The sequence below is a fragment of the Triticum aestivum genome, chromosome 4A, assembly GCF_018294505.1.
Source record: "Triticum aestivum cultivar Chinese Spring chromosome 4A, IWGSC CS RefSeq v2.1, whole genome shotgun sequence".
In the NCBI taxonomy this organism is placed as follows: Eukaryota; Viridiplantae; Streptophyta; class Magnoliopsida; order Poales; family Poaceae; genus Triticum; species Triticum aestivum.
In genome coordinates this window covers 266,280,291-266,287,758 of record NC_057803.1, presented here as the reverse complement: position 1 = coordinate 266,287,758, position 7,468 = coordinate 266,280,291, and positions in this window count along the sequence as shown.

Genomic DNA, 7,468 nt, shown 5'->3' with positions numbered 1-7,468 from the left:
GATCTTCATCTTCTCCGTTAGCGTATTTGGTGGCAATTTCCATCATCCAATTCAGAGACATTTCTCCGGTCCGACCGAACTTCAGGTTCAATTCTCTGTATTTAACGCCTTCTTTAAAGGCACAAACTGCTTGATGGTCAGGCACATTCTCAACTGTGTGATGCAACGTGATCCACCTCTGGATGTAATCCCTCAGAGTTTCATTCGGTTTCTGCATGCAAGAACGCAATTTTGTAAGGCCTGCGGGTCGCTTGCACGTTCCCTCAAAGGTTGTGACAAACACTCGGGAGAGGTCCTCCCAAGTGTAGATGCTGCTAGGTGCCAACTGATTTAGCCACGCTCTGGCTGAGCCCTCTAACATGAGAGGCAAATGCTTCATGGCCACCTCATCATTGCCACCGCCAATCTATACAGCCACTCAGTAATCTTTGAGCCAAGTGTCAGGCTTAGACTCACCGGTGAACTTGCTGACTCCAGTCGCCAACCTGAAGTTGGGAGGAATCACTGCGGCTCTGATGGCTCGACTGAAACACTCTGGCCCCGAAACATGTACTCTGCTGCTGGCAGGCGCATCTCTGTTGTGGCCTTCCCGATGAGCTCTGTTCCTGTCAACTAAACCTTGAACGAGGATAGACCTCGCGTCAAAGCCTGGGTCCCTGGGGTCGACTGGAATTCTCTGCCCAACACTATGAGGGCGCCTGTCATCTCGATGTCGAGGCGCATATGACCCACTCCTCGGGGGAGGGGTTGGCACTCGACGTCGATCATCACGATCGGATCGGTGATCATATTGCTCATTCCTTCTATACTGATCATGCCGGTCACCATGTCCCTCATGCCTCGGGGGCGATCTCGGGCTGTGAGCTGACTGGACTGTATCTGTTGCAACGGATCGACTGTGGATCCTATTCCGCGACTGAGAAACAGCGGAATTCTGGTTTCCCGCCGCCCGGAGCAATGCTCTGATCTGCAACAAGCCCCTGCCAGCCTCCGACTGGGAGGGCTGAATCGATTCTGCTATACGGGCCGCGGCGGCCAAATTCTGAACTGGGGTTCGGTATACCTGCATCGGCGGGAAGAGCTGACGTCGACTAGACTCGGGAGCCCGCTGACGCGCTTGCTCGTCGAGTGCTCGCTGGAGATTCTCCAGTCGAGTGCGCTCGGCCAAGTTAGCCAAGCGCGCGTCCTCCAAGGCCCGGGCCTCGGGGGTCTCTCCGATGATAGGAGTGTGGAGTGCGTCCATGTTCCGGCGGCGAAGCTCCTCTCGCTGTAACGACGTGAGAGGTTCGAGGAGATACTCATCGTGGGGATGCGACGGGTCGCCCCCACTCGCGCCTCCATCAGCGCGAGGGAAACCGGGAGGACTGTGCATTCCATCGACCGCCAGAACCTCAGCCGCTGGGTCGCTGCTGTCGCACTCGGATGCGGTCTCCGCGGAGCCAGTCGACAGGTTGAATAGGCCGCAGAGGGATTTGTCGGGCTCGATTGCCGCGACTTGTGGGGCGGCCGACTGGCGAGCCACGACATGCCTCACCCACCTCTGAAGTCTCGACCGACCGGAGCGCTTGCGCCGGTGGGAGATAGAGTGGGGAGACGACACGGGGGCCGACCGATACTGGGTCGACGGCTGCCGCAGGAGGATGCCACGAACGCATGCGCGGAAGTGCGTCGCGCCGTGGACGGGGAGTGCGTCGATGTCGAGTGGTACCTCCTGAAGCCAGGCGGAGTCGTCGGCGATGAACGTGAGCGCGCCGAAGCGGATCTCGCGGCCCTCCACCAAAACTCTGCACGAAACCATGATCAAAGGGATCGGATAAACTGTAACTTCTCCAATCAGGCGCTAAGATTCCTGCCCCACGGTGGGCGCCAACTGTCGTGGTTCTAACTCTGACAGTGATGTAGGGGGGTGTGTATGGAGAGGCTAGATCTTAGCTATTGGGAAGTTGTAAACACACCAAGATGTACGAGTTCAGGCCCTTCGCGGAGGAAGTAACAACCCTACGTCTCGGTGCCCGGAGGTGGTCGATTGGATTATAGGCGTGTGAATAACAGGGGTGCGAACCCCCCATACTGAGGAGGGGGGTGGCTTATATAGAGTTCGCCGGCCCTCTCCTGCCCTCAGTGATGCAGGGTTTAAGGTACATTTAAGGTTGGGCGTTACTGATAACGTCCCTAATAAAGTGCTATAATGACCATAGAGACTACTTAATAGCCGACCGTTTGCCTGCGGAGTGAGTTTAGGTCTCCTGGCAGTCGAGTGGTTGGCTTCATGGTCGAGTGATAGCTTCTTGGTCGAGTGTCTTGAACCCGTCGAGTGGGATACCTTCAAGTCGATTGAAAGGTGACTTCTTCTAGGGATGTCCTTGGGTAGGGCTCTTTGGACAGGTCCGTGCCCCTACCCTAGGTACATAGCTTCATCAATATTCATGCCCCAATCATGAGCTCTCGAGAGAAATTATTATTCAAAATTTTTATGCTTGGCTTTCTCATAATGATTGATCCATGCTTGATACTTCTTGTACTGGTCCTTTTATGAAGAAGGATATTGAATTCATGGTATTTATTGGAAAGAATTAAACACAACTCTGAAGATTGGGAACTCTACGAAAGTAAGGAGTCAGGTATAAACCTTAAGTTTGATTGTGTTAAATCTTTTATGGATACCGATGCTTTTCGTGATTTTAAATATCTTCTTTCTCTGAATCTTTTGCTACTCATGTTGATCTTCCTAAGGATAAGTGGTTTAAATATCATCCTCCCATTGAAGTTAAAGTAGTAGAACCTATTAAAGTTGAAGAATAAACTATTACTTATAATGTTGATCCTATTGTCCCTATCTTTTATATTGAGAAACCACCATTTCCTGCTGGAATAAAGGATCATGCTAAAGCTTCAACTCTGGTTTGTAAGAGTTATACTAGAACACCTACACCCCCTGAACAAATTGAAGTTGAACCTAGTATTGCTATGGTTAAAGATCTCTTGGTTGATAATATTGATGGGCATGCTATTTATTTCTGTGATGAAGCTGCTAGAATTGCTAAACCCGATATGAAAGATAAACCTAGACCTGTTGTTGGCATGCCTATTGTTTCTGTTAAAATAGGAGGACATTGTTATCATGGCTTATGTGATGTGGGTGCTAGTGTGAGTGCAATTCCTTATGCTCTATATGATGAAATTATGAATGATATTGCACCTGCTGAGATAGAAGATATTGATGTTACTATTAAGCTTGCTAATAGAGATACTATATCACCAATTGGGATTGTTAGAGATGTTGAAGTCTTGTGTGGGAAAATAAAATACCCTACTGATTTTCTTGTTCTTGCTTCTCCACAAGATGATTTTTGTCCCATTATATTTGGTAGACCTTTCTTGAATACCGTTAATGCTAAGATAGACTGCAAGAAAGATACTATTACCATTGGTTTAGGGGATATGGCTCATGATTTTAATTTCTCTAAATTTCGTAGACAACTCCATGATAAAGAATTGGCTAGTAAGGATGAAATTATTGGTCTTGCTTCTATTGTTGTGCCTCCTACTGATCCTTTAGAACAATATTTGCTAGACCATGAAAATGATATGTTTATGAATGAAAGAAGGGAAATAGATGAAATATTTTTTAACCAAGGGCCTATTTGGAAGCACAATTTGCCTGTTGAAATCCTTGGGGATCCTCTTCCACCCAAGGGGTGATCCCATGTTTGAGCTTAAACAATTACCTAGTACTTAGAAATATGATTATCTTGATGAAAAGAAGATATATCCTGTTATGAGTTGTAACCTTTCAGAGCATGATGAAAATAAATCATTGAAAATTCTCAAGAAGCATCGTGCCACTACTGGATATACTCTTGATGATCTTAAGGGCATTAGTCCCACTTTATGTCAGCACAAAATTAATTTGGAGCGTGATGCTAAACCAGTTGTTGATCATCAACGAAGGTTAAATCCTAAGATGAAAGAAGTGGTAAGAAATGAAATACTAAAGCTTCTGGAGTCAGGTTTAATTTATCCTATTGTTGATAGTAAATGGGTAAGTCCTGTTCATTGTGTCCCTAAGAAGGGAGGTATCACTGTTGTTCCTAATAATAAGAATGAATTGATTCCACAAAAAATTGTTATAGGTTATAGAATAGTAATTGATTTTCACAAATTTAACAAAGCTACTAGAAAGGATCATGCTAGAAAGACTATCCAAACATACACATTTTTGCTTTCTAGATGGTTATTCTGGTTTTTCTAAAATTCCTGTGTCAAAAGACGATTAGGAGAAGACCACTTTTACTTGCCCTTGCGGTAATTTTGCTTATAGACGTATGCCTTTTGGTTTATGCAATGCACCTGCTACCTTTCAAAGATGTATGACTGCTATATTCTCTAACTTTTGTGAAAACATTGTTGAGGTTTTGATGGATGATTTCTCCATTTATGGAACTTCCTTTGATGATTTCTTAATTAACCTTGATTGAGTTTTGCAGAGATGTGAAGAAACCAATCTTGTCTAGAATTGGGAGAAGTGCCACTTTATGGTTAATGAAGGTATTGTCTTGGGGCACAAAATTTCTGAAAGAGGTATTAAAGTTGATAAAGCTAAAGTAGATGTTATTGAAAAGATGTCGTGTTCTAAAGATATTAAAGGTATAAGAAGTTTCCTTGGTCATGCTGGTTTTTATAGGAGGTTTATTAATGACTTCTACAAAAATTTCTGGGCCTCTCACTAATCTCTTGCAAAAAGATGTTCCTTTTGTTTTTAATGATGATTGAGTAGAAGTATTTCAAATACTTAAGAAGGCCTTCATTTTTGCACCTATTGTTCAGCCGCTTGATTGGAATTTACCCTTTATAATTATGTGTGATGCTAGTGATTATGCTATTGGTGCTGTTCTAGGGCAAAGAGTTGATAAGAAATTAAATGTTATTCATTATGCTAGTAAAACTCTAGACATTGATAGAGGAGAGGGTCCCGATATTTCGATGAGATGATAACTATCGATTTGGTGGAGCCGACTTTGAAGATCCGACTACAAACGTGCACGATGTTGCGCCTTAGCAATCGCTAAACCAATCTCCTGAGGTTACTGAGGATGCTAGAAGCACGATCAGCCTGACCACGAAGATCTATTCCTTCATCCAATCGAAGAACAAGCAAGAATATGATAATGCAATCTGAATATTGTGAATATAGATGAAGCATTGATAAAGGTGGGGATCCGAAAGTGGTCTTGGTCTGGTCGTTGGACACAAACGAAGTACATGAAGTTGTGTTGGCTAACTTTTAACTAAACAAATCCCAAGTAAAAAGATACTAGATGGATCTACTTATATAGGAGCAAGGGCTAGCGGCCAAGGAGGTGGGAGGAAGTCCCAAGGCATCCTAAAAGCAACCCTAGGTCGTACAAGGCCCATGGGCCCAAGTGGAGGTGATGCAACACCTTTGGACTTGTAGTTTGACTCGGATTCTGCTGTAGTGTCAGATTGTTTCGGCAATAAATGAATGCTCCAGACGAATTTGAAGGTGAACCCAATTGGGCTCGAAAGAGCATGAAACCTACTTTCCAACAAAAAAAGAATCACCCAATTTGGAGTCCGTATGGAAGAGTTCTTGCCATTTTGCATCAGATACATCTGTGCAGTCCAAATCTGAGTCCAGAACATGAGAGACTTGGACTCTATCTTCTCTTAGCCAAAATGTAATGTGACACGACTTTTTGAACAGCACCTAAACTTCTATTTTCCCCTTATATTCATATGTGAATTGTACAAATGTCCCATACACCTGCAATTAGACATGGCACAAAAGTTTGTGAAGTATTTTTGTCCTGGATGACATAAATAAATTATTGCATAGTTTGCATTAGAAATCACCTCACAAATATACATGTATGCAATATTTTTGGTCGTATCCAAGTTAGTAATGTCCTCATCATCCTCCCCTTCTTGAAAATAAAGACATCCTCGATGTTGCTTAATCTGAAATGTGGCTAACAAAAGAGACAAGATGTACATGTTGTATATGTATATGTCATCCATTTTCACTTCCCTTGGTTTTTGCACTTATGACCATGTATACATGAGTAACTTTCATAGTTCATAAAATCTGAAGCCAAAATATTATCACAAGAAGTAGAAGGTATGAAAATATTGCAATTTGGATTGCACATATAACTGAAGTTCTTATTCATTTCAAAAGGTTGAAAATGTTCATCATTAAACCATTCCAACATTGGTGAATAAACCTTACTTGCATCGCTACAACATGCTTAAATAAGAAAACATGCAATAAGTCATTGGACACAGAATCATTACCAAGATTAGAGGTCATATCAAAATGATTAAACAATGGTTCTTGTGCATCAATAGTTAATTCAATGGGTGCGCTCAAAATTGTTGGTATTTTAGTTGTTTGATCACATGACACATTCATGACAGTAACACGAGTCTCTAAAATAGGTGGTGTGCTCAAATCAATAGGTAACTCAACACATGATGTATTCAAGTTAACTAGGCATGCATCATTCTCATGCGAAAGTGGAAAATCTGTACCTTTTTCATTACCTCTTATGATCAACTCAGATGATTTAGGCACTCTCGATGGTGATGTGTCACATGGCGGAGATGACGTAGTCCTCCCAACAATTGATGTGGTTGTCATAGTACGCCTAGTAGTTGAAGAAACATCTGTATCAACAGTTGGAATGTGCACCGTGCGTTAGTTCTCCTTGCGGGCAACACGTTGTTTTATTTCCTGTTCAACTTTGCAAGCAAGACGAAACAAATGGTCCATAGGATAACACTCTTCATGAATTAGTATCTCCTGAATATCATGGTTCAATACTCCCCAAAATCTATCCATAAAATCTTCTTCACTTTCTTCTAAAATGAGTGCAACAAGGTAGTTTGTAAATCATCATAATATTTTGTTACGGTGTCACTACCTTGTTCTAAATGTTGTAATTTTTAATCATGCCACGAGTATAATAAGCATCAATGAACCTATCTCTCATGTAGTAGGTATAAAATCAGGGTTTAATCGACAATATTCACTCCACCAAACTAAAGCAAAGCTACTAAAAGTACTAACCACAACTTGAAATTTTCCACGCTCATCAAAATTATGGGAAGCAAATATATCATTTATTTTGTACTCGCATGCAATATATAAATCAGGCCTAAAACGACCAGTAAATGGTGGCATGGAAACATTAATCTGATTATGTGCATTATGATGTTGTTGCTCCTCTTATGACGGTTGTTGTATTTTCTTAGGTGGTGGCAAATCTCCCATGATCGATGAAGCCTAAGAACTAACAACTCCGGAACCTGCCATAGTTAGTAGAAAACAAGAAACAAAATCCAAGAATAATGTTCCTATGAACTACTTGGATGTGGTGGTAAAACACTCATAGTATAACAAATATCAATGTCTTACAAGTTCTTACCATGCAGCAGGTGGTGACAG